The sequence below is a fragment of the Phacochoerus africanus genome, chromosome X, assembly GCF_016906955.1.
Source record: "Phacochoerus africanus isolate WHEZ1 chromosome X, ROS_Pafr_v1, whole genome shotgun sequence".
NCBI lineage: Eukaryota > Metazoa > Chordata > Mammalia > Artiodactyla > Suidae > Phacochoerus > Phacochoerus africanus.
In genome coordinates this window covers 54,142,317-54,170,187 of record NC_062560.1, presented here as the reverse complement: position 1 = coordinate 54,170,187, position 27,871 = coordinate 54,142,317, and the positions used below count along the sequence as shown (strand labels likewise).

The 27,871-nt window shown below is 37.0% G+C and overlaps 1 pseudogene; it reads left to right on the top strand.

Annotated features, from left to right (window-relative positions):
- Positions 1 to 635: 635 nt before the first annotated feature.
- Positions 636 to 24,772, top strand: LOC125118033 (ATP synthase mitochondrial F1 complex assembly factor 1-like; annotated as a pseudogene).
- Positions 24,773 to 27,871: the final 3,099 nt, after the last annotated feature.

The following is a 27,871-nucleotide window of genomic DNA, read 5'->3' as shown; positions in this document are numbered from 1 at the left end:
TTATGTAATATTTGTCTTTCTATATGTGGTTTATTTCACATAGCATAATGCCCACCAGGTTCATTCATGTTGTTACAAATGATAGGGTTTTCTTCTTCTTAAGGCTGAATAATATTTTATTGTAGATATATAGATAAATAGAAAAAGATATGGATATCTGTTTCTATTGTTAACTGAATGCAAGTTTGTGTGCCTGACAAAATGTTAAGTTTGGAGCAGGGAACGTTTTATTGCATGGCCATACAAGGAGGCAGGTGGCTCATACCTTAAAAACCTGAACTCCATGAAGGATTTCAACAAAGCCCTTTTATAAGAAAAGTTAGAGAAGAGTGTGGTTAGTTTTTACAAACCTCATGGTGTCAGATCTTTTGTTCTTGAACCTGTACATGTAGGTCATGTCATAGTCAGGTAACAATGTTCCTGTAAACTTCCATGAAAACAAATGCTCTTCTCTGTTCTGCAACTTTTTATTTAAAGGTATAATAGACAAGAAAAAGAAGAGGAGACATTAATTCTGTCTCCATGCCTCCTTGTGGCTTTTAACACTTAACAAGTCGCATAAGCAAAGTGACATCATTAACCCTCAGCTTGTTCAAGGTTCAATGCATTGATTTTCAGTCTCCAAGTTCTTGGCCATGGCTAAGAGGAAGGTGGCTGGGGCATGGGCTGGTCACCACACCTGGGAGTGTTCATCCAGAACCCAGTCCCACCAGCACCCAGGCCTAGGTGAAGAGACAGATCTCAGCTAGTGTTGGATTCTGGACCAGGCCTCCAGACCTTGGTCAGATGTCATCCCTGAGGGAAAAAGGCACTGGGATGGAGCCAGCCCTCAAGCTCCTTAGGCCAAACAAACAGTAGCTGGGTTCATTAGAATGGGGAAGTAAGGCATGGGCCCAGCCAGGACCACTTCCTGATCACTATTGGCAGAGTAGGCCCACTAACAGTTATGCACTGATCTTGTGCTAACAACTACCTGCTAATGTCTACATGCCAGTCACACTTCTAGTACAATACCATACTTTCTTTATCCATTGATTTGTATACAGACACTTAGCATGTTTACTAAGCTCTCATGACTCACTGTCTCTGTCACTAGTGGGCCTGTAACTAAGCACTAACAACTGCCCCTGACTCCCTTGGAGCATTCCTGGATAACTACAACCCCTGATGATTTCAAAACTGGGATCATGTGCCAGCAAGCAACCTGTGACTGGCCATTGACCTCTGCCCATGCTTCCAGGTGCCAACCACTGGTCACCTCTGGGATCCAGGAGAGATCACATAAGCCAAGGCACCATCCTCATGGACTACAGTTTTAGCTGCTGCCTGGCTTTGGATGTGTGTGAGAGCTGCTATGACTACCAAGAACGTCAGAATCAGGCACCAGCTGTTGCATCTGCACACCTACTACCAAGGAGATAATGGCCAGCACATGCTAAGGAAAGAGACAAAAGGCACCCATACTAAAAATAGCACTGCAATTAAGGAGGATGAGCTGAAATATCTCTTTTCAACTGGGGAAATTATGGATTTACACCTACATTTATGGCCTTAAAAATTCAGTGCTAGTGGAACATCTGAATGGAAAAGTGCTCCCATGCATAAGACAGGTTATGGCTTGAGCAGTGCTGGGATTTGTGGACACATACGCATTAAGATTGGACACAGTCTGAACTGCCTTCATACATCCCACAGTGGGCTCAGAAGCATGAATACTGCAATCCTGAGTCCTGGTCTCAGTTGATCTCTACTGACATAGTGAAAACAATGCCTGAGAGAAACCTGGACCAATTAAAGACATACCCACAGTTAAGGTGGGGCCAAGAGCAGTGCCAACAACCATGTGTTTTATGAGCCCACACAAGGTAAAGATGATACAACAGAGCATACTCATAGGTGAACATCTCTAGCTGAGGAATATTAAGTGGCTTATTATCCAGTGGGAGTGCTACAGTCCCACCTACCTCAGACTGTGGGTCAAAACCACAGATCATAAACAGATCTGTGGGCTCCTACAAAAACTAGGGAGAAGACTCTGCTTCCCACAGGAAAATGACAACCAGAGAGTAAACAGAAAGCCTGACATAATATCCAGGACAGATTCAACTCATCACACCATAATGCACACCTCCTAAAAAGGGGGTAAAGGCCAGCATACGCTGAGGAAAGATGTAATAGGCTACCTAAAGTTGTACCAAGCCACTAGCCCCCTATAAACACACCCCTTGACATATCCCTGATCACCAGAAGGACAAGACACCCCTCCACCCACCAGTGGGAAGGCACCAGTCCCTCCAACCAGAAAGCTTGAACAAAATTGTGGGCCAAACTCATCCATGGGAGGAAAGACACCATAAATAAGAGGAATTAAAAAAAAAGCAGCCTGTGGAAAGAAGACCATAAGCAAAGAAAATTAGACAAAATGAAATGACAGAGAAATATGCTTCAGAAAGGGAAAAGATAAAAAACTCACAAAACAACTAATGAAAAGGAAATAGGTAATTGACCTGAAAAGAATTCAAAGTGATGATAGTAAGGATGATCCAAGATTTTGGAAAAAGAATGGATGTTCAGATCAAGAAGTTATAAGAAATGCTTAACAAAGAGATAGAAGATTTAAAGAATAAGCAAAATAAGATGAATAATACTATCTCCTTAAATGAAAAACACACTAGGCAGAATGAACAGTAGAATAACTGAAGCAGAAAAACAAATTAGTGAGGTGGAAGACAGAGTCAAGTAAATCACTGCCACATAAAAGAATAAAGAACAAAGAAGGAAAAGAAATGTGTGTAGTCTAAGAGACTTATGGGACAACATCAAATGTACCAACATTATCATAGGGGTCCCAGAAGGAGAAAAGAGAGAAAGAACCTAAGAAAATATTAAAAGAGATTATAGCCAAAAACATCCCTAATATGGGAGAGGAAACAATTAAGTAGAGGAAGCATAGAGAGTACAGTACAGGATAAACCCAAGGGGAAATGCAGTGAGACACACACAAATAAAACTCACAAAAAATAAATAAAAATAACAAATATTAAAAGGATGTAACAGGCTACCTGAAGTTGTACCGAGCCACTAGCCCCCTCTAAACACACCCCTTGACATATCCCTGATCACCAGAAAGACAAGACACCGCTCCACCCACCAGTGGGAAGGCACCAGTCCCTCCAACCAGAAAGCTTGAATACTGCAAAAAATAACATACAAAGGAACCCCAAGAAAGTTAGTTGATTTTTCAGCATAAACTCTACAGAAGGGAGTGACAAGATATATTAAAAGTGATGAAAGGGAAAAAACTTTAACCAAGAATACCCAGAAAGGCTCTCATTCACATTTGCCAAAAAAAAAAGAAGTTTTACAGACCAAAAAAAGCTAAAATAATTCAGCACCACCAAACCATCTTTAATACAAATACTAAGATAACTTCTCTAGGTTGAAAATAAAAGAAGGCCACAACTAGAAACAAACAAAAAATGATAAATGGGAAAGCTCACCAGTAAAGACAAACATAAAATCAAAGTAGGAAATCAGCAACAGACTATTATGATATCAAAGGCAGCAATCATGAGAAAAGTAGAGCGTGAATGCAGAATATTAAAAAGGTATTAGAAATTAAAAGACCAGCAACTTAAAACAATTATATATATATATATAATTGTTTATATATATATATATAATGCTATATCAAAACCTCATGGGAAGAAGCAAAACAGAAAACTACAATATAAATACTCAAAAAAATAAAAAACAATTCAAATACAATGTTATAGATAGTCATAAAGTCACAAGAGAAGAGAAAAAAAGAGGAGGCGAAGTAAAATGCCCAACAATAACAAGTCCAAAACAATTAAGAAAAAGGCAATAAATACACATATATAATTAATTACCTTGAATGTTAATGGATTAAATGCTCTAATCAAAAAACACAGATTGACTGAATAGATACAAAAACAAGACACATATATATGCTGTCTACAAGAGACCCACTTGAAGCCTAGGGACGCATAAAGACTGAAAGCAAGGGGATGGAAGAAGATATTCCATGTTAATGGATATCAAAAGAAAGCTGTAGTAGTGATACTCATATCATAAAAAAAGAAACTTGAAAATAAAGAATGTTACAAGAGACAAAGAAGGACACTACATAATGATCGAGGGATCAATCAATCCAAGAAGATATAACAATTGTAAATATATGTGCACCCAACATAGGAGCACCTTAACGTACAAAGCAACTGATAACAACCATAAAGAGAAATGAAAATAACACCCCATTTATATCAATGGACATATCATCCAGACATAAAATCAACTAGGAAATGCAGGCCTTAAATGACAAGATAGACTTAATTGATATTTATATAACATTTCATCCTAAAGTATCAGAATACACTTTCTACTCAAGCACACATGGAACATTCTCCAGGATAGACCACATCTTGGGCCACAAATCAAGCCTCAGTAAATTTAAGAAAATTGAAATCATATCAAGAACTTTTGCTGATCAAAGAGCTAGAAATCAATCACAAGAAAAAAAAAGCTACATAAAACAGAAACATGTGGAGGCTAAACAACGTGCTATTAAAGAAACAATGGATCACTGAAGAATTCAAAGAATATATAGAGACAAATGACGATGAAGACATTTGAAGATTCAAAACCTATGGAACACAGCAAAAGCAGTTCTCAGAAGGATGTTTAAGAGCAATGCAATCTCACCTCAGGAAACAAGAAAACAACCTGACCTTACATTTAAAGCAAGTAGAGAAAGAGGTATAAACAAAAGCAAAGTAAGCATAAGGAAATAAATCATAAATATAATAAATTATAACTAATCATAAATTAGAGATGAAGAAAACAATAGAAAAGATCTATGAAACTTAAAACTGGTTCTTGGAAAATATCACCAAAATTGTTAATTAAATCTTTAGCTAGACTCATCAAGAAAAAAAAGGATATGACTCAAGTCGCTAAAATTAGAAGTGGGGATTCCCCATCATGGCTCAGAGGTAATGAACCCAGCTAGTATCTGTGAAGGTGTGGGTTTGATCCTTGGCCTTGATTGGCGGGTTAAGGATCCAAAGCTGCCCTGAGCTGTGGTGTAGGTCACAGACACAGCTTAGATCTCACATTGTTGTGGCTGTGGTGTAGGCCGGCAGCTTCAGCTCCTATTCAACAGCTAGCCTGTGAATTTCCACATGCCACAGGTGCAGCCCTTAGAAGACAAAAACAAAGTAGAAATGAAAAAGAGAAATTACAAGTGATGCTACAGACATACAAAAGATCATAAGAGATTACTAAAAGCAACTATATGAAAATAAAATTGAAAACCTATAAGAAAATGACAAATTCTGACAAAGGTACAACCTTCTAAGGGTGAACCAGGGAGAAATACAAAATAATGATAGACCTATCACAGGTTCTGAAATTGAAACTGATTTTTAAAATTTCCAAAAAGGAAGTCCAGGACTGGATGGACTTACATAAAACATTTAGAGAAGAGTTAACTCCCATCCTTCTGAAACTCTTCCAAAGAACTGCAGAGGAAAGAATGCTCCCAAACTCATTCTTCTAAGGTCACCATCACCCTGATACCAAAACTATCCAAAGTCATCACCTAAAAAAAAAAAAAGAAAATTATAGGCCAATATCACTGATGAACAAAGATGCAAAAATCCTCCTAAAAAATAAAATCTTTAGAAAGTGGGCATAGAAGGAACCTACCTCAACATAATAAGAACATATAATATAAACTCACAGCTAACATTACTCTCAAAGGTGAAAAGCTGAAAGATTCCTTGCTAAAATCAGGAATAAGATAAGGATGTCCATTCCCATCACTTTGCCAATCACAGAAGAAAAATATATAAAAGGAATCCATATTTGAAAAGAAGTAATAAAACTGTCATGCTTTGCCAATGATATGGTAATATAACTAGAAAATCCTAAATGTACTACCAGAAAACTATTAGAGCTCATCAATTATTTTGGTAAAGTTGCAGGATAGAAAATGAATACACAGATTATTTTGCATTTATATAAATAACAACAAAAAAAAACAGAAAGAAAAACTAAGGCTACAATCATATTTACTCACATCAAAGAGAATAAAGTACCTAGGAGTAAATGTCTCTAAAGTAGTAAAAGAAAAAAAAAATCTCTACTCTAAAATCTATATGGCAATGATAAAGGAAATCAAAGATAACACAAACATTTGGAAATAGATACCATACTCTTGGATTGGAAGAACCAATATGGTTAAAAAGACCCACTACCCAAAGAAATCTATAGGTCCAGCACATTCCTATCAAATTACCAGTAACATTTTTCACAGAACTGGCATAATAAAAACCTTAAAATTTGTACAGTAACACAGATGACATTTAATAGCCAAAACAACCTTAAGAAAATAAAATGAATCCAGAGGAATCCGACTACACTACAATGTAATCAAAACAGTATGATATTGATCCAAAAGAAGAACTATAGATCAATGGAACAAGTAAGTGGTGCTAGGAAAACAGGACAGCTATATTTGAAAGACTAAAATTAGAACATTCTCTAAAACCACTCACAAAAATAAAATCAAAATCAGAGTTTGCGCTGTAGCATAGTGGCTTAAGAATCCAACTGCAACAGTTCAGGTTGCTATGGAGGAGCAGGTTTGATCTCCGGCCCTGCCCAGGGGGTTAAAGGATCTGGTGTTGCCATAGCTGCAGCATGGTCACATGCATGGTCACAGCCATGGCTTGGATTCAGTCCCTGGCCAAGGAACTTTCATGTCACAAGTACAACCATAAAATAAATAAACAAAAGCTCTAACTCAGTTAAAAAAGTAAAGACCTAAATTTAAGATCAGATATTATAAAACTCCTAGGGAAAATCATAGGCAGACATAAATTACAGCAGTATCTATTTGGATCCATCTGCTAAAATAAAAACAGAAAGAAACAAATGGAACCAAATTAAACTTAAAATCTTTTGCACAACAAAGGAAATCATAAATAAAACATAAATACAATCTACAGAATGAGAGAAAATATTTGCAAATGATATGAGAGACAAGAAGTAATCTCCAAAATACAAAAACAGCCCATACAGATCAAAACCCAAAAAACATAGAACCCAATCAAGAAATGGACAGAGTTCTAAATAGACATTTTCTCCAAGAAGATATAAGATGTCCAATGGGTATATGAAAAGATGCTCAACATTTCTAATTATCAGAAAAATATAAATCCAACCATAATGAGGTATCACCTTACAGACCAGTCAGAATGGTGATAATCACAAAGTGTACAAATAATAAATGCTGGACGGAGTGTGGAGAAAAAGGTACCCTCCTACCCTGTTAATGGTAATGCAAATTAGTATAACCACTATGGAGAACAGTATGGAGTTTTCTCAAAACTTTAAGATGGAGTTACTATATGGTCCTGAAATCACACTGCTTGGCATATATCTAGTGAAACTCAAATTTTGAATATATACACAAACCCCAATGTTCATTGCAGCACTTTTATAATAGACAAAAAAAAATTGTTTTTTATGGTTGTGAGGATATTTCTGTTTTGTACGAAAATTCATTTGTATATAAGTTCATTTGTCTTACTCTGCCTGGTTTATTTCACTTAGTATGATAATCTCTAAGGCTACCCATCTTACTGAGAATGGAGTTATTTAATTTTGTTTTATGGCTGAATAATATTAAATTTTTTATATAAATATACAACATCTTCTTTCATTGGACACATAGGTTGTTTCCATCTCTCTCTCTCTCTCTCTCTCTATATATATATATATATATATTTCAATTATAGTCATATATATATATGACTATAACTGAAGTATTTGCATGGATGAGAAGTTGGAACTCTTGCACACTGTTGGTAGGAATGCAAAATGGTGCAGCCACTATGGTAACATTCTATAGGCTCTTCAGAAAATTGGAGAGAGAACTACCATATGATCCAGCATCCACCCACCATCCACCTCTGGTTATCTAGGAAAAATAATTGAGATCATGATAGTGAAGAGATATCTGCACTCTGATGTTCATTACAACATAATTCACAATAGCTAAGATATGAAAACAACCTAAATTTCCATCAAGAGATGAATGGAGTAATAAAACTTGACATATGCAACAATGGAATACTATTCAACCTTAAAAAGAAGGAAACTCTACAGTATGTGACAACATAAATGGATGCTGTGGACATTATGCTACATTACATAAGACAAACTCTGAAAGGTAAATACTATGATTCCACTTGTATAAGGCATCCAAAAGAGTGAAATTATATAAAAAAGTCAGAAATAGAATGATTGTTACTAGGGGTTTGGCAGGGGAGGGAAATGAGAAATTACTATTTAAACAGCATAAAGTTTCAGTTAAACAAGGTAAATAAGCTCTAGAGATTTACTGTACAACCTTCCATCTATACTCAACAACAATGCAGTAAAGACTTAATTTTTAAGGAGATAGATCTCATGTCAATTATTCTTACCACAAAGGTAAATGTAAAAAAATATTACCAAGTATCCACAATCTATTTCACTAATCAGAAGCATAGAATTCATTTCCTAATGTATTCTTTGAGGCAATAGATGACCTTATACTAAGCTTAATAAATTACCAGAGTGATATCAGCAACATGGTCATGTAAGACATTCTTGTTTGTGTCCCCTTTGAATCAGCAAATTAGACATCTATACAGGAACAATAGTGATTAGTGGGTGTTTTGGGACCTATCAGCTTACTCCAAGGGAGCCAGGAGGAGTCTCATCCACCAGTGCAACCAGTAAGAGATAGGTTCCAGAACTAGTGGAGACAGCAAAACTGCCTAGACCCCTTTCACCATTGTCAGACAAAAATTGGGTGAATATTGACCAGGGAAGGCATTTGTGTAGGAAAGAACTTGCAGAAATCCAGCCTTCTCAAAGAGACACTCCAGCACATCATTGGAGAAAAAAAAAAAAGAAAAAAGAAAGAAAATTTCTGTTGCAGCAGAAGTGATAAGAGAAACTTTCATGGTTCCACCACTCTCCCAAGGAAGCACAACTCAGCTGATTTATCTGGTTGAGGCTACCTCTCCTACAGAGAAAAGAAAAGTGATGGGTGAGTGCCCTGGTACTTTAGCTGGGCACAATGCAGCTGGCCAGAACCACCAGCACCTGGTGGCCCTTTCCCCTCCACCAGCACCTTGAGTACTGAGGTAGGAACTCTCCACTGTGGGAAGGAAGGATATTGGGAAATACGTGAGCACGAATTTCAAAGGGCATTATAGAAATACTACACAGCAGGAGGTTCAGCTACAAGCTTCTGGGAATACCAGTCCTGGGGCTCTCTCTATCAGGTCCACGGGCTTACACAATGCACCAAGTGATAAACTCAAATCTCCCCTCACTCTGCATCCAGATCCTTGTGCACGCCCCTGAGTGGATCCACAAAAGCAACTTCTGGTAGTCAGGGAGCATGCTTAGAATAAAGGCCATGGTCAGTGGCCAAAGGAAAAACCATAACTTTCAACTATGGTGCCACTTTCCGGAAAATAATTTTCTGCCTCATGAATTTTAAGAACAAGAAAAGACATAAAAGCTTAAAATTCCAACCACAAGAGAGAGCATGAAGAGTCATGCAAGTATACTTTCACAAACACAAAGGAAATATCAGATGCTAACAATTCCATAGAACATGGAGTTCCCTGGTCATTCAGTGGGTTAAGTATCTGGTGTTGTCACTGCTGTGACATGGGTCTAAACCCTGGCCCATGAAGTTCCACATGCTGCAGAAGTGACCCCCCAAAAATGACAATACCATAGAACATAGAACTATGAGAATACAATAAAAACATAGAACTACATGTGCCAAAGGTGGTGAGCAAAGAGTTAAGGCAGTGTCTGCCACTTGAAAAGCAAACCATCAACACATAACTACAAAGAACATGAAAAATATGCAAGGAAATATGGAATCATAAAAAGAAAATATAATTTCTAGTCACTAAGCTTGAAGGCAAGGAATATAGCAAACTAACTGGTGAATAATTCAAAATAGCAGGTATGAAGAAACTGAAAATTTTATGAGAGAACTCAAAAAAACAATTCAATGACATCAAGAGTAAAATATATGAACAAAATGAGTTATTTACCAAGAAATTGAAATTATAAAAAAGAACCAAAACAAAGAACCAAACAAAAATTCTGGAGCTCAAATCTCAATTAATTAGATGAAATATTCAACAGAGAGCATTTTTTTCAACAGAAAAGAGAAAATTGAAGAAAAAACTGACTAGGAGGTTTGAAATTCTAAAATAACACAGAAGAAGAAAGATGTTAAAAGAGCCAAGAAAGCCTGTGTAATCTCTGTGAAAACATAAAAAGACAAATATCAAAATGATCACGTAACAAGGAAAAAAGCAAAGAAAAAGAGTGGTGAATTTAAGCCTGAGGGATGTCACCTGCACTAGACTTGCCTTGCAAGAAATGCTGAAAGCAGTTCTTCAAACCAAAATGAAAAGATATTAATCAACAACATGAGATATGAAACACACTGGTAAAGCTGAAAAATAGAGTCATATTTAGGAAGAAAAGTCTATATTAGGATGGTGAATTAGCCATTCAACTGTAGAATAAAAGATAAAGGAAACTAACTAGTAGTTAAAATAACTACACCTAACATAAATTGTTAAGAAATATATAACATTAAAAAGAGGAAAATTGTGAAATCAGTATTTTAAGGAGTAAAATGTTGAAGCCTTAACATGTGAAAAAAGATAATTTTCAATCATCATAAAATGGGCTGTTTAATCTGTGAGATATTTTGAGTAAGCCTCATGGTATCCATAAAGCAAAAATCTGAAGTATATTTGCAAAACATAATAAAGGATAAGAATCTTACCACCATGGGAAACTACCAATTTACAAAGATATGTAAAAGAAACAATGGAAACACAAAACAATCAGAAAGTAATTAATAAGGAGGCATTAGTAAAAACTAACAAATCAATAATTATTCTAAATACATATAGATTGAATTCACCAATCAAAAGTAACAGGGTGGCTGCATGGATTAAAAACAAAACAAAACAAAACAAACAACCAAAAAATAAGACTCAAATACATACGGCCTACAAGATACCCACTTCAACCTTAGGATGCAAGCTGATTCATAGTTAGAGTGCTTGGATAATTCATAGCAGTTGGATAATTTCCTTTTATTTTATGCTTGTGTCCTGTTTCTTTTAGTTTTGTGAATGTATTGTTTGGTCTTTTTAAATGATTTTTATTTTTTGCATTATAGTAGGTTTATAGTGTTATGTCAATTTTTTACTGTACAGCAAAGTGACCCAGTCATGTATACATATATACATTCTTTTTCTCACATTATCCTCCACCATGGTCCATCACAAGTGACTAGATATAGTTCCCAGTGCTATACAGCAGAATCTCATTGGCTATCCATTCCAAAGGCAATAGTTTGCAACTCCAAATTCCCAGTCCATCCCAATCCCTCCCCCTCCTCCTTGGCAACAACTCTGTTTTCCAAGTCCATGAATTTCTTTTCTGTGAAAAGGTTCATTTGTGTGATATATTAGATTCCAGATATAAATGATGCTATGGTATTTGGCTTTCTCTTTCTGACTTACTTCACTTAGTATGAGAGTCTCTAGTTCCATCCATGTTGCTGCAAATGATATTATTTTGTTATTTATTATTGCTGATGAGTATTCCACTGTGTATATATACCATATCTTCTAAATCCACTCATCTCTCGATGGACATTTATGTTGTTTCTATGTCTTAGCTACTGTGAATAGTGCTGCAGTGAACATACGGGTGTATGTATCTTTTTCAAGGAAAATTTTGTCTGGATATATGCTCAAGAGTGGGATTTCTGAGTCCTATCGTAGTTCTATATTTAGTTTTCTGAGGTACCTCCATACAGTTTTTCCATAGTGGTTGTAGCAACTTAAATTCCCACCAACAGTGTAAGAGGGTTCCCTTTCTCCACATCCTCTCCAGAATTTATTTGTGGACTTATTTACGATGGCCATTCAGACAGGTGTGAGGTGGTACCTCACAGTAGATACTCAGTTCTTTTGAACATTTTTTCATGTGCTTGTTGGCCATCTGGATATCTTCTTTGGGAAAATCTCTATTCAGGTCTTTTGCCAATTTTTCAATTGGGTTGTTGGTTTTTTACCTGTTGAGTAAAGTTGTTTGTATATTTTAGAGATTAACCCCTTGTCAGTTGCATCGTTTGAAACTATTTTCTCCCATTCCATAGGTTGTCTTTTTTTATGGTTCCTTTTGCTGTGCAAAAGCTTGTCAGTTTGATTAGGTACCACTGGTTTATTTTTGCTTTTATTTCTGTTGTCTTGGGAGACTGACCTAAGAAAACATTTGTACGGTCGATGTCAGAGCATGTTTGCTTGTGTTCTCTTCTAGAAGTTTGATGGTGTCTTGTCTTAAGTTTAAGCCTTTAAGCCATTTTGAGTTTATTTTTATGCATGGTATGAGGGTGTTTTCCAGTTCTATTGATTTACATGCAGCTGTCCAGTTTTCCCCACACCAATTGCTGAACAGACTGTCTTTTTCCCATATTATATTCTTGCCGCCCTTGTCAAAGATTAATTGATTGCAGGTGTCTGGATTTATTTCTGGGTTCTCTACTCTGTTTCACTGGTCTGCATATCTGTTTTGGTACCAGTCACAATGTCTTAATTCCTATGGCGTTGTAATATTGCCTGAAGTCTGGAAGAGTTATGCCTCCTGCTTGGTTTTTTTCCCACAGGATTGCTTTGGCAATTCTGGGTCTTTTATGGTTCCATGTAAGTTTTTGGATTGTTTGTTCTAGTTCTGTGAAAAATGTCATGGGTAATTTGGTAGGGATGGCACTGAATCTGTAGTTTGCTTTGGGTAGTATGGCCTATTTTTACATTTTTTCCAACCCAGGAGCATGGAATATATTTCCATTTCTTTGAATCCTCTTTAGTTTCCTTGATTAATGTTTTATAGTTCTCAGCATACAAGTCTTTTACCTCCTTGGTCAGGTTTATACCCAGGTATTTTATTTGGGGGCTGTGATTTTAAAAGGTATTGCATTTTTGTATTCCTTTTCTAATATTTCATTGTTAGTATACAGAAATGCAACCAAATTCTGAATGTTATTCTTGTGTCCTGCTGCTTTGCTGAATTCGTTGATCAGTTTGAGTCGCTTTTGTGTAGAGTCCTTAGGAATTTCTATTTATAGTATCATGTCATCTGCAGTATTGTTTTGTTTTGTTTTGTGGTTGCCCTGTCTTTCAATTATGTTAACCCCTTCCGATGTCTACTTGCTTTAGCCTGAAGGTCATATAGGGTCAAATAATTTTTAGAAAAATAAGAGTCTAGATTTCCTACTTTCCTTCCCCATATTTTATCATATTGATGTCCTTTTTTCATCATCTTCATGGTTATCCTTTTGCTTTTCTTTTTGTTTATCATTGCTTTTACAATAGGTATTTTTCCCCTTTTAGTTCTGTATACTGTCTTAAGAGATTACTTTCCCACTGTGATTTCCTCCATCCTGTTTTTTTTTTTTTTTTACTTCGTCTTTATTCAGAGGAGGCCTTCAGTATTTTTTATGAATAGGTTGAGTATTTCTGTACTCTTTGTTTTTGTTTGTTGGAGAGATTCTTTTTTTTTTTTATTTTCCCACTGTACAGCAAGGGGGTCAGGTTATCCTTACATGTATACATTACAATTACATTTTTCCCCCAGCCTTTCTTCTGTTGCAACATGAGTACAAAGTTCTCAATGCTATTCAGCAGGATCTCCTTGTAAATCTATTCTAAGTTGTGTCTGATAAGCCCAAGCTCCCGATCCCTCCCACTCCCTCCCCCTCCCATCAGGCAGCCACAAGTCCCTTCTCCAAGTCCATGATTTTCTTTTCTGAGGAGATGTTCATTTGTGCTGGATATTAGATTCCAGTTATAAGTGAGATCATACGGTATTTGTCTTTGTCTTTCTGGCTCATTTCACTCAGGATGAGAGTCTCTAGCTCCATCCATGTTGCTGCAAATGGCATTATGTCGTTCTTTTTTATGGCTGAGTAGTATTCCATTGTGTATATATACCACTTCTTCCGAATCCAATCCTCTGTCGATGGACATTTGGGTTGTTTCCATGTCCTGGCTATTGTGAATAGTGCTGCAATGAACATGCGGGTGCACGTGTCGTTTTTAAGTAGAGTTTTGTCCGGATAGATGCCCAAGAGTGGGATTGCGGGGTCATATGGAAGGTCTATGTATAGATTTCTAAGGTATCTCCAAACTGTTCTCCATATTGGCTGTACCAGTTTACATTCCCACCAACAGTGCAGGAGGGTTCCCTTTTCTCCACACCCCCTCCAGCACTTGTTATTTGTGGGCTTATTCATGATGGCCATTCTGACTGGTGTGAGGTGGTATCTCATGGGAGTTTTGATTTGCATTTCTCTTATAATCAGGGAGGTTGTGCCTTTTCTTCATGTGTTTGTTGGCCATCTGTATATCTTCTTTGGAGAAATGTCTATTCAGGTCTTTGGCCCATTTTTCCATGGATTGATTGGCTTTTTTGCTGTTGGGTTGTATAAGTTGTTTATATATTCTAGAGATTAAGCCCTTGTCGGTTGCATCATTTGAAACTATTTTCTCCCATTCTGAAAGTTGTCTTTTAGTTTTCTTTTGGGTTTCCTTTGCTGTGCAAAAGCTTTTCAGTTTGATGAGGTCCCATGGGTTTATTTTTGCTCTTATTTCTGTTGCTTTGGGAGACTGACCTGAGAAAATAGTCATGATGTTGATGTCAGAGAGTGTTTGGCCTATGTTTTCTTCTAGGAGTTTGATGGTGTCCTGTCGTATATTTAAGTCTTTCAGCCACTTGGAGTTTATTGTTGTGCATGGTGTGAGGGTGTGTTCTCGTTTCATTGCTTTGCATGCAGCTGTCCAGGTTTCCCAGCAATGCTTGCTGAATAGACTTTCTTTTTCCCATTTGATGTTCTTGCCTCCCTTGTCAAAGATGAATTGACCATAGGTGTCAGGGTTTATTTCTGGATTCTCTATTCTGTTCCATTGGTCTGTCTGTCTGTTTTAATACCAGTACCACACTGTTTTGATGACTGTGGCTTTGTAGTATTTCTTGAAGTCTGGGAGAGTTATGCCTCCTGCTTGGAGTTTGTTTCTCAGGATTGTTTTGGTGATTCTGGGTCTTTTGTGTTTCCATATAAATGTTTGGATTGTTTGTTCTACTTCTGTGAAAAATGTCATGGGTCATTGGATAGGGATTGCATTGAATCTGTAGATTGCTTTGGGTAGTATGGCCATTTTTACAATATTGATTTTCCCAATCCAAGAACATGGAATATCTTTCCATTTCTTTACATCTTCTTTGATTTCTTTGATGAAAGTTTTATAGTTCTTGGCATATAGATCCTTTATGTTGGAGAGATTCTTTATTTCTCCTATTTTAAATGATATTCTTACTGGATAGAGTATTTTATGTTGCAAAATTTTCCCTTTGACAATTTTGAATATATCTTTCCACTCTCTTCTGTCCTCTAGCATTTCTGTAGAGAAATCAGCTGATAGCCTTATGGGGCTTCCCCTATAATTAACTCTTTGTTTTTCTATTTCTGCCTTTAGAATCCTCCCTTTAACTTTTGCCATTTTTGTTAAAATATGCCTTGGTGTGGGCCTATTTGGGTTCAATTTGATGGGGGCCCTCTGTGCATCTCTATCTTAATATCTGTCTCCTTTTGATTTGGAAATGTTCAAGTCATAATTTTTTCAAATATATTTTCAACACCCTTTTCTTTTTCTTCTCCTTCTGGAATCCCTATTATGCATAAATAGACCCTCTTTATATCAACCCAATAGATCACTTAAATTACTTTCACTGTTTTTTAAACTGAAGTTGTGATTTTTATTTTTTAATTTTTCAATTACTCATTGAATTGTATTACATTTATATTTGTTGCAACGATCATCACAACCCAATTTTATAGCATTTCCATCCCAAAGCCTGAGCACATTCCCCCACCCCCCAAACTGTCTCATTTGGTAACCATAAGTTTTTCAAAGTCTGTGAGTTAGTTTTTGTTCTCCAAAGAAGTTCATTGTGCCATTTTTTTTAGATTACACATGTAAGTGATAGCATATGATGTTGGTATCTCACTGTTTGGCTAAGTTCATTTAGCATTATAAGTTCTAGGTCCATCCATGTTGCTGTAAATGATGTTATTTCTTTCCTTTTTTTTTGTCTTGTTGTTGTTGTTGTTGCTATTTCTTGGGCCGCTCCCGCGGCATATGGAGGTTCCCAGGCTAGGAGTTGAATCGGAGCTGTAGCCACCGGCCTACGCCAGAGCCACAGCAACGCGGGATCCGAGCTGCGTCTGCAACGTACACCACAGCTCACGGCAACGCCGGATCATTAACCCACTGAGCGAGGGCAGGGACCGAACCCGCAACCTCATGGTTCCTAGTCGGATTCGTTAACCACTGCGCCACGACGGGAACTCCCTATTTCTTTCCTTTTAATGGCCAATTAATACTCCATTGTGTACCACATCTTCTTTATCCTCTCCTCTGTTAATGGACATTTAGGTTGTTTCCATGTCTTGCCTATTGTATATAGTGATGCAATGAACATTGGAGTACATGTATCTTTTTGAGTTTTCATTTGGTTTTCTGCCTGCTCTCCTTATTTGGTGATTTCCATTATTCTGTGTTCCAAGTCACTAAATCATTCCTCTGCATTATTCATTCTGCTCAGTTTGCATCTCTGCAAATGAATTTTTTAATTTTTCTTGGCTCCTTGCTTTCTAATTCCTTTCTAAATTAATCTGCATTTCTGTTCATATCTGCTCTTAATTACTTTATATTTGTTCTTAATTGCCTCACTATTTTCACTCCCTTTTTGAACTTGGTGTCTGTTAGATTACGGAGGTGTGTTTCATTGTTACTCCGTCAGAAGAATTCTCCTGTTCTTTTAACTGGGAATGGTTTCTGAGCTTCTTCACTTTTCCTTATATTTTTCTTATTCTGTGAGTTTAGGGAAATCAACTACCAGTCTTAGAGGTCTATTTATATGCACAAGCTCCCCTGGGTATTTTATGAGGGCTTACTACTTATTTTTGGTGTGCTTGCTGTTTCTTTTCTCAGTGTGTGCAGGCTGTTATCCCCTTGATATGGTGCTGTTTGTGCTTCCAGGGAGATGGAGGCAATGGGTGGGGCTAGGAGCCAGTGCCTGCTTTCTGGGCCCTTTATAGTATCAAGGACCTGCAAGAAGGTGGTGCAGGCTGATACTAGTTGCAAGGCCCTTGGAAGTGGCAGCAGCCCCAGGCAGGTTCATATGGACCCAGAACATTTGGTAGTGGCAGCAGCATGGTATGTAAATTCCCAGGGGAATGAGAGCAACAATAAGTGGTATACAGTTGCAGTGCTCTCCTCTGTGCTCACCTTTTGGGTGACTGAGGCCACAGGTGGTTCTTGTTCATAGACCCCTAGTGTTGGTGGGCCATGCCCACCTCTGGAGTCAGAGATAACTGTGGTGTTTTATCCCTACTGCCTGTAGACCATGCAAGATGTGCCCCATCATGCTTAGCCTGTGAACCAAGTGCCACCACCTGTAGCCAGTGGAAGATGGGCTGTTGCTCATAGCCCTTTCAAGAAATAACTCACCACGCATAGCCCTGCCCTCAAGGGTCTGCACATGTGCACAGAGAAAGATATGTATATGGTGGTCCACCCCTCCTCCTCTTGCCTCTCCAAAAATGGCACCTTGCTTCTCCTGAGGGCCCAGACTTCCTCCTGGGTTCCCTTGGCTCTATTGCTCCACTCCATAGCCCTTGGGATACTGCTCTGTTACTCCCTCAGGCTGTCTCCACACCACCAACCCCAGTCCTCTCCCCAGAACTGACCTCCAGAGTCTGAGTCTCAGACCCCATCCCCCATCTGTGCATCTATGGCTGTGGTGTTTGGGGGCAGTGGTAATGATGGTCTTTTTGGCTCTTTCTCTGTTTTGCCCTCCTCAGTCTAGCTGTTGCACTGTATCTGCTGCTTTGAGGTCCCTTCATCTTGGCTGATCTCCCCATCAGTTAGGTGGCTTCCCAGGGTGTGGTTTCCATTCCTCTGTCATAACTCCCTTTCAGGAGTGCTGGTCCTGTCCTGAATCCTTTTTTAAGCTTTCCCTCTCTCTCTTCTTTTCTTTTCTTTTCTTTTCTGTTCTATCCAGTTTATGGAGGGTTTGTTGCCCTTTTGGAGGTTTATGTTCTTCTGCCAGTGTTCAGTAGATGTTCTCTGTGAATCATTCTACCTGTAGATTTGTTCGTGGGAGAAGGTGAATGCCATGTTTTCCTCCTCTGCCATCTTGATTCATCCTCCCCAGCATCTTTTCTGACTAGAGTGGCATTTAACTACAAAACTACATGAAGAAAACTAAGCAATCCTCAAATACATGGAAACTAAACAACACACTCCTGAGAAACCAATGGGTCAAAGAAGAAATAAAAAAAAATCTCAAAAAATTGAAATTTGAAAAGCAATATACCAAAACCTATTGTTGGCTGCAAAACAATTACTGAGAAGGAAGTTATAGTAATAAATGCATATATTGGAGAAGAAAAAAATAACCTGACTTTACAACTCAAAGAACTAGAAAAAAGTAACAGATTAATACTAAATTTAGTGTAAAGATCAGAACAGAAATAAATAAAATAGTGACCAGAAAAACAATAAAAATGATTAATGAGACAGAGATGGTTTGTCAAAAGATAAAATTAAACAAGCCTTTAATGAGACTAAGAAAAAGAGGAAAGCTCACATAAAACCAGAAACGAAAGTGGTGAAATTACAACTGTCACTGTAGAAATAAATGAGATCATAAGAGACTACAGTGAACAATTATACACCCACAAATTAGATAGCCTGAAAGAAAGATATGTTCCTAGAACCATAGAACTTAACAAACTGAACTAGAATGAAATAGAAAGTCTAAACAGGTCAATGATTAGTTAAGAGACTGAATCATTAAGCAAAAACTTACTAACACAGAAAACCCCAGGAAACAGATGGTTTCACTGGTGAATTTTACCAAACATTTTGAGAAGATTTAATACTAATCCTTCTCAGATTCTTCTAAACACCTACAGACTCATTCTACAAGGCCAGCATTACCCTTTTACCATAGTCAGAGAAAGAAACTATAGACTAATGTTCCTGATGAATATAGATGCAAAAATTCTCAACAAAATATAATCAAACTGAATTCAAGAACTCATTAAAATTTTTCAGAAAACTAGAACACATAATTTTAAAATTTGTATGAAAACACAAAAGACCTCAAATAGGCAAAAAATTTTGAGAAAGAACAGAGCTGGACTAAACATGCTCTTTGACTTCAGACTATACTACAAAGCTACAATAATCAAATCAGTATGGTATTGACAGAAAACACGCAAATCTAATATCCAGCACAAATGAACATCTCCACAGAAAAGAAAATCATGGACTTGGAAAATAGACTTATGGCTGCCTGATGGGAGAGGGAGGGAGTGGGAGGGATAGGGAGCTTGGGGTTATCAGACACAACTTAGAATATATTTTCAAGGAGATCCTGCTGAGTAGCATTGAGAACTATGTCTAGATACTCATATTGCAACAGAACAATGGGTGGGGAAAAATGTATACATGCAAGGATAACTTGATCCCCTTGCTATACAGTGGGGAAAAAAAAAAGACAAATCAATCAATGGAACAGACTAAAAGTGCCCAAAAAATAAACCCATGCATATATGATCAATTAATCTATGACAAATTAGTCAAGAATTTGCAATGAAGAAAAGACAGCCTCTTCAATAACTGGTGCTGGGAAAACTGGAGAGCTACATGTAATTGAATAAAATTAAGGCATTTTCTAATACCATATACAAAAATAAACTCAAAATCAATTAAAGACCTAAAAGTAACACCGGATAATATAAAAATCATAGCGTAAAACATGCGAAGAACACTCTTTAATATAAATTGCAGCAATAATTTTTTTGATCCATCTCCTAAGGTAAAGGCAATAAAAACAAAAATAAACAAATGGGATCTAACTATACTTAAAAGCTTCTGAATAGAAAAGGAAACCATTGACAAAATGAAAAGACAACCTACTGAATGAGAGAAGGTATTTTCAAACTATATAACTGATAAGGGGATAATATCCAACATATATGAACAGCTCACACAACTCAACATCAAAAAAAAGCAACCTGATTAAAAAATTGGCAGAAGAACTAAATAGATATATTTTAAAAAGGAATGCATATGGCCAACAGGAACATGAAAAGGTACATAACATCCATTAGTAATCATCAGGGAAATGTAAATCAAAACTGCAATGATATTTCACTTCATACCTGTCAGAATGGCCACCAGCAAAAAGAACACAACAAATATTAGTAAGGATGTGGAGACATGGGAAACTTTGTACACATCTGGTTGGACTTTATGTTGTGCATCCACAGTGGAAAACTAAGAAGGTTTCTCAAAAAACTAAAATTAGAACTATTATATGGCCCAGTGGGTATATACCACTTCTCTGTATATATCCAAAAGAAACAAAAACACTCATTAGAAAAGAGGCATGCCCTCTAATTGTCTTAGCAGCAGTACATACAATTGCCAATATATAAAAGCAACATGTTTCCATCAACAGAAGAATGGATAAAGAATATGTATATGTATATACAATTGAATACTACTCAGTCATATAAATGAAAGAAATTTTGCTATTATGGATGGACCTGGAGGTAATTATGATAAGTGAAATGTCAGAGAAAGATAAATACTATATAATATCACTTAGGAGAGGAATCTAAAAAATATAGCAGACTAGTGAATAAAACAAAAAAGAAGCAGACTCACAGATATAGAGAACAAATTAGTGGTTATCAGTTGGGAGAAAGAAGGGAGAGAAGCAATATAAGGGTCAGGGAAAAAACAATGTTATTATGGGATTATACAAAATCATGCTTGTAAAATATTGAAAATTGTAAAGCACTATATAATTTAAATAATTTTTAATTCAATTAAAAAAAAGAAAGAGTGGCCAGAAATGTAGGCAGCAAGTCACCTTTCACTATACTGGATCCAGGTAAAGAAAATGTTTTTATAAAGAATAAGTGATCAACTACATACTATATTGCTGAGTGATGGAGAAAGATAAGAATTTGCAAATGTATTTTGCGGATGGGACATCATGAGTGACTGACAAATGCTACTTCAGTGAAACGATGGGGAGATAAACCTGACTTAAGTGAGTCCAGGAAAGAATGAGAAAATGGGGAATCTTGGTAATAGACTACTCCTTAGATGAGCTTTGGTAAATGAGGGGGGAAATAGGTGGGAATAATCAAATAAGGATAATGATCATATTTATCATCAAAATTATTTTGAATATTAAATGAGTGAGTGGACACAGAATAGCTTTATAAATGTTAAAGCACTATATGAATGTTATTTTGTGGTAGGAAGGGTGTATAAGGAAAGGGAATGAAGCATCTTTGACAGCACCCTTTAAAGCACTGAATCTATTTCCTCTATTCTGAATGTTTTAAAGTAGATGTTTGCTTTACTTATCTATAATAATCATCTGGTGGAATAAAATAATCTGGAAATGTTTGAGTAAATGATCCTTCTAAACATGTAAAGAACAATTATATATTATAAGTTTTGGGAAAACTCCTGAAGTTTAGAAAAAAATATTTCAAATAATTATATACAAGATATTTTTATGAAAAACTTATTTTAAGAAAGGTGTTTGGATCCTACTTGTAAAAATCAAAAATAAAATATCTTAGATAACTCACAGGACATTACAAAAAAATTTATGTCAACTAAATCTGATCTCTGCAACTGCTACAACATGTCTTTTGGTATCATATTTAAGGCCATACAGCTAGCTTGATTTAAACCAACATAAACTCTGAGTTCCCATTATGGCTCAATGGAAATGAATCTGACTAGGATTCTTAAGGGCATAGGTTCAAACTTTGGCCTCAGTCAGTAGGTTAAGGATTAAGCATTGCCATGAGCTGTGGTGTAGGTCACAGACAGGGCTTGGATCTGGTGTTGCTGTGGCTATGGTGTAGGCCAGAGGCTACAGCTCAGATTTGATCCTTAGTCTGGGAACCTCCATATGCCATTGGGTACAGCCCTAAAAAGATAAAAGAAAGACAAAAAAATTAACTCAAAAAATATAGAACTGAAAAGAAAGGAATAGGCTCAGATGTCAAAGTGAATATGCTATTTATGCTATAAGACATATTAATCACAAATTCAGTTTAAGAAAAAAGATCTTTGGTTATAAATAAATTGTGCATACAGCATCTGGATCATAGATGGTACTCAAAAATTTTCAATGAAGGATAATACGGGTTTTATGAATGGATGAATGTTTATTTGCTTGTTGATTGTTATAAATAAATAACTTTTCATATATGGTAATCTTTACAACAACAAAAAGAACACCATGAACAAGAGGGATTTTTCTCTGGGATACAAGAATGGTTTAATATGTGGAAATCAGTAAATGTGATATATCACATTAATAGAGTGAAAGATTAAAAATCACATGATCATCCCAATAGATGAAGAAAAACCTTTTTACAAAATACAGCATACTTTCATGATAAAAACCCTCAAAAGATTGGGTATATGTGAGACATGCCTCAATATAATAAAAGCCACATATGACAAACCCACAGCTAATATTATGCTCAATGGAGAAAATTAGGAAGTTTTCCCTTCAAGATCAGGAAGATAAGGGTACTCACTCTCACCACTCTTATTTAAAGTAGTACTGCATTTCCTATCTAGACTAGTCAGGCAAGACAGAGAAATAAAATGCATCCAAATAAAAAAGGAAGAAGTAAAATTTTCATTATTTGTAGGTGATATGAACTTTTATATAGAAAATCCCAAAAACTCCACTGGAAAAAAAAATCACTATTTGATCTAATCAATGAACAGTAAATTTTCAGGATATACAATCAATACACAGAAAGCAGTTGCCTTTCTATACACTAATAATGAACTAGCTGAAAAAGAAATAAAGGAAACTATCCTTTTCAGAATAGCATCAACAACAATAAAATACCTAGGAATGATCTTATCCAGGGAAGTATATAATGAAACATATACAATGAAACCTACAAGTCTTTGATAAAAGAAATTGAAAAGGACACAAACAAATGCAAACAAATGCAAAGAAATCCTGTTAATATTGTTAAACAGTCCATGATACCCAAAGCCATCTACAGATTCCATACAATGTCTATAAATCCTCCAATGTTTTTTTCATAGAAAATAGAAAAAATAATCCTAAAATTTGTATGTAACATTTATGAAAAGCCAAAGCAATAATGTGAAAGCAAAACAAAAATGGAGGCATTCCACTACCTGATTTCCAGCTATAATACAAAAGCTAGAGTAATTAAAATAATGTGATGCTGACATAATAATAGATACATGGAGCAATGCAACAGAGTAAAGAGACCATAATTAAACCTCCACATATATTGTCAACTAATATTTGAATTGGGAGCCAAGAACATCTTATGGAGAAAGGAGAGTCTCTTCAACAAATGGTGTTGGTAAAAGTGATTTACACTTGCAGAAAAATGAAATTAGATCACAGTTCCAAAAATTACGCAGTTAACAAAAATTGGCTTGACATGGATCAAAGACTTAAAAATGACTGATGCTGTAGGCAAGAGCTGCGGAGCCGGAGGGTGATGCGTGTGGGTTGCAGGCCTAGGCCAACGCGCCGAGGAGGAGGAGGTGGAGGTAGGGGAGGCCATGGCTGCCATGGCGGTGGCGGCAGGGTTGTGCTAGCCCCGCAGTCCTGCAGGTGGCCGGCCTCTACCACGACCTGTGAGTGTTGCGCAGCCGCGTCCTGGGCCTGAGTTGGTGTCACCCACGCAGATGCTTGTATTCCCAGTGCGCCAGGACTCCAGCCGCCCGGCGGTGGGGGGATGGCTTTGATGGCAGCGGAGTCCTGGCCAACCCTTTCTATTACCTCTACCGCGACAACATCCAGCAAGTGCGCAGGTCTGACCCAGCGGTTTCTGGGTCCCCTGTGGAAGCAGCCAGTGGAAGAGAAGACAGACACACTGGGAAAACAGCCTATGAGTAGAGGATTTGCCAAAGACAAGACTCTCAGTTCAATCATTAACATTGAGATTGTGGAAGACAAAACTGCATAAGAAATAAAACAGATATGGCTGCAGTATGCAGCAAAAAGATACAGTCTATGCAGTTATTCCTAAAGAGAAATTTGATTTGATCTGGACCCAGGCTCAGTCCTGTCCAACATTTCTGTGTGTACTACCAAGAAGAGAAGATTATGAGTTTTTTGTTGGATAACGGACAGGTACTGAACTGCACTTAACTGCACTTATTAATATTCAGATCCGAGGGGAAGCTGCAGCCAGTCAGCTGATTTTATAACTTAAGGAAGAAAAGGGCATAGTGCTGATTACAGCAGAATTGGAGTCCACATTTCTGAATGTTGCTGAGCACAGTGCATTGCCAACTGAGTTCAGCTCTTCTGTGCCATTGATCAGAAAGAGACCTATGGCTTACTGGAGACCTTTAACTTCAGACCAAATGAATTCAAATGCATGTCTGTCATCACCGAATTGGAGCAAAGTGGACTTGGAGCAGAATGGAAATCTGCTAAGAACCAGGATAAGACTTAGACCTGTAAGATCAGCTTATAGAATCTGCTCAGCCCTGGATAGTCCTGAGCCTACCCCACACTTGAACTCTCCCAAGCTCAGCATATACAATGAGAAGTCTCTAGTAAGTTGTCCTGAGCCCTATTACTTGATATTCAGGAATGAAGGTACCCAAACATTCTGATAATTATCTTCAAGCATACCTGAAGTTTCCTTTTTAAATGTTTGAGGTCTAAGCAGACACAGCCAAGGAGCCACAAGATGGTTGACTTCATTGTACTCAGTGTAATAATGCATTTGTATTCTGGCCATTTTGACTACATAGCTCCCAGTTGATTAGATCCTCATGTTTATAAACTGTGACAGGCTAATAAGCTTGAAGACCTTCTATAGTTAGATATGGGCTTTACATACTTTTCCCACCTGGCTGACCAGAGGCATACCCTAATTTTAGACTCTAGTATAACTAGATACTGCCATCCGTATTAAGGCTTCATCTAGATGCCCGCAGAGTTGCCTTTAGTGTAGTTTGTTTGGAATATCAGTAGATTTCAGATATAGTTAAATACATAGGTACAGTGCATACATATTTTAACCCATAGTTTATGGCATCTGCTTCTCTAACTTTGCCTGTTTGAATTTGTCTATTGGAGGGGCTGAATTAGTGTGGTGTAAATATATCAACACTTGTAAAGAGAGGATCACTCCAGATTTGTATTTTTTAAAATAACTCTATACTGTGCCAGTATTATAGAAAAAGTGGGTAGAAGCAGATGTTCTTATATTGGGTATGGGGAAAATGTAGCAATAAAATAAAGTCTGGCTTACAATATTTGTTACACTAAATAGTGAAGTCTAGGCTATGCCTGTAGGGGCAGTGCTGGGGGCCAATTTCATCAAAACTCATCTTTGGACTCAGTAGTTGCTTGAAATGCCAAAAATGAGAAAGAAGCTCTCCAGCACTGGAAACTCAAGTTTGGTTTGTAGTGTCAGTTTTGCGGCTCCAAGCTCAGTGACAGAGAGTGTGGTGGTTACACGCCAGCCTTCTGAATTCGAAGTACACAGTATTGTTGTCAACATCTTTATTATGCCTTTCCTTCTCTTCCTCTAACATGCTCCACTTCGCTGCTCTCGATTCTGATCTGGTGAATGCCACTGAACATGGTGAGTGGGAACATAACCTGAATTTGCAGTTGTGTGTGTTTTCTTTATTACCGTTTCCCTAAATTCTTTAAATGGGATTGGACTTCCCATTATTTCCTGAGTTATGTCTATTTTGTTGTACTTCTGAGGCTATGTGTAGAGAGACAGATATTGTTTAACCTGGAAAATTTCTGGTCTTTCACAATTTCTCTAAAGGTTAAGCTGTTTCCTAGTGCAGATTCAGGACTCTGGTCCTGACAGTTCATTTTTTTGAGAAACTTGAGTCTAGATGTTTTGAGTCCAGGAATTTTTAAATATTTGGTGAGGTTACTTTCATGGATATGTTGCTTTTTCCTCTAGATGTACCCAGTCTTTAGCCATAATACATTTCATGACACCTCCACCAGGGAGTTTCCTGGTGGTCTAGCAGTTAGGATTTGACGCTTCACCTCTGCTGCCCAAGTTCAATCCCTGGTCTGGGAACTGAGATCCCACATCAAACTGATGTATGCGATGGCAAAAGAAAAAAAAAAAAAACAAACACAACAAACAAACAACACCTCCACCAGAGGATGAGAAAATGATGGGAAAAGAAATCAGAACTGGCTACTCATTTTATTGTTCCTCCTGGCTTTGCCCTAAATCACTACTCACCAGAGAAGGGAGAGTTATGTTGGACATGATCAAAGTACCATCTGGCTGTTCTTTATATGTACCTAGTAAGATCTGGCAAAGAACTAAAAGAAAATCATAACATTGATCAGCCAATGTGGACAGGCTTTAGTGTTAAGGGAACCTGGGTTCAGTGTTGGGATTCACTAGCTCTTTAATGTCGAACAAGTTACTTAAACTCTCTAATTTTGTTTCTTCATCTGGAAAATGGGGATAATAATATCTACCTCATAAGACTACTGTGAGAATTAAATTAATTTATATAGAGACTATCATAGAGCTTAATAACTGTTAACTCCCTTTCTCTTCTCTACTTCCCCTGCCTCTCACTAAAGGCCAACAGAAATGAGATGTGAAGATCATTTTTCATTCCAGTTTTCATAGCAAACCTTATCTCACAGCTTTTCAAAACTTTAAATTGTGATACAATTACCTAGAGCAATTTAGAATTCAGAATGCCAGGCCCAAAGCCCACCTGGCGAATACCGGGAATCTTACTTTTTAATTTGTTCTCCAGATTCTGATGTAGATAATTAGCCAGCCACACTTTGAGAACAATTGCCTTATCTATTCTTCACAAAAAATACCCATTAGCCAGGTCTGTCTTTCCTGTGTACTTTAATCATAGAATCAAGTTCCTCTGCTCTTTGTCTTCCACAGTGGCCCCTCTGCATACTCTGTATTATATTTATTTATGTATGTATATTTTTCCCCATAAGACTGTGAGCTCCTTGAGGGCCAGGGTTTATCTCCATTCCCAGTACCAAAGACATGCCTGGAACATAGAAGATATTCCGTTTTCTGTTGAATAAATAAATGACATCGATTTTAGCCAAAACATTAAAAAAAGACTGATGCTGTAAAACTCCTAGAAGAAAACATAGGAAAGAAGCCCCTCAGTATTGGTCTTGGCAGTGATTTTTTAAAATATAGTGCCGAATGAATTAACAACAAAAGAAAAAAGACAACTAGTGGGACCACATCAAACTTGAAAGCTTCTGCACTACCAAAGAAACAGCCTATGGAATGGAAGGGAATATTTGCAAACCATATGTCAGATAAGGGGTTGATATTCAAAATTTGTAAATAACTCATATAACTCAACAACAAACAAAAGTAAAAACAAGCACTTTGATTTTTATGATGGACATATGACCTAGACATTTTTTTCCAAATAATATATTCAAATGGTGAAAAGCCTATTTAAGTTTGCTCGACATCACTATTCATTAGGGAAATGCAAATCAAAACCCCCAATGATATCACCTCACATCTGTCAGAATGCCTGTAATTGAAAAGACAAGC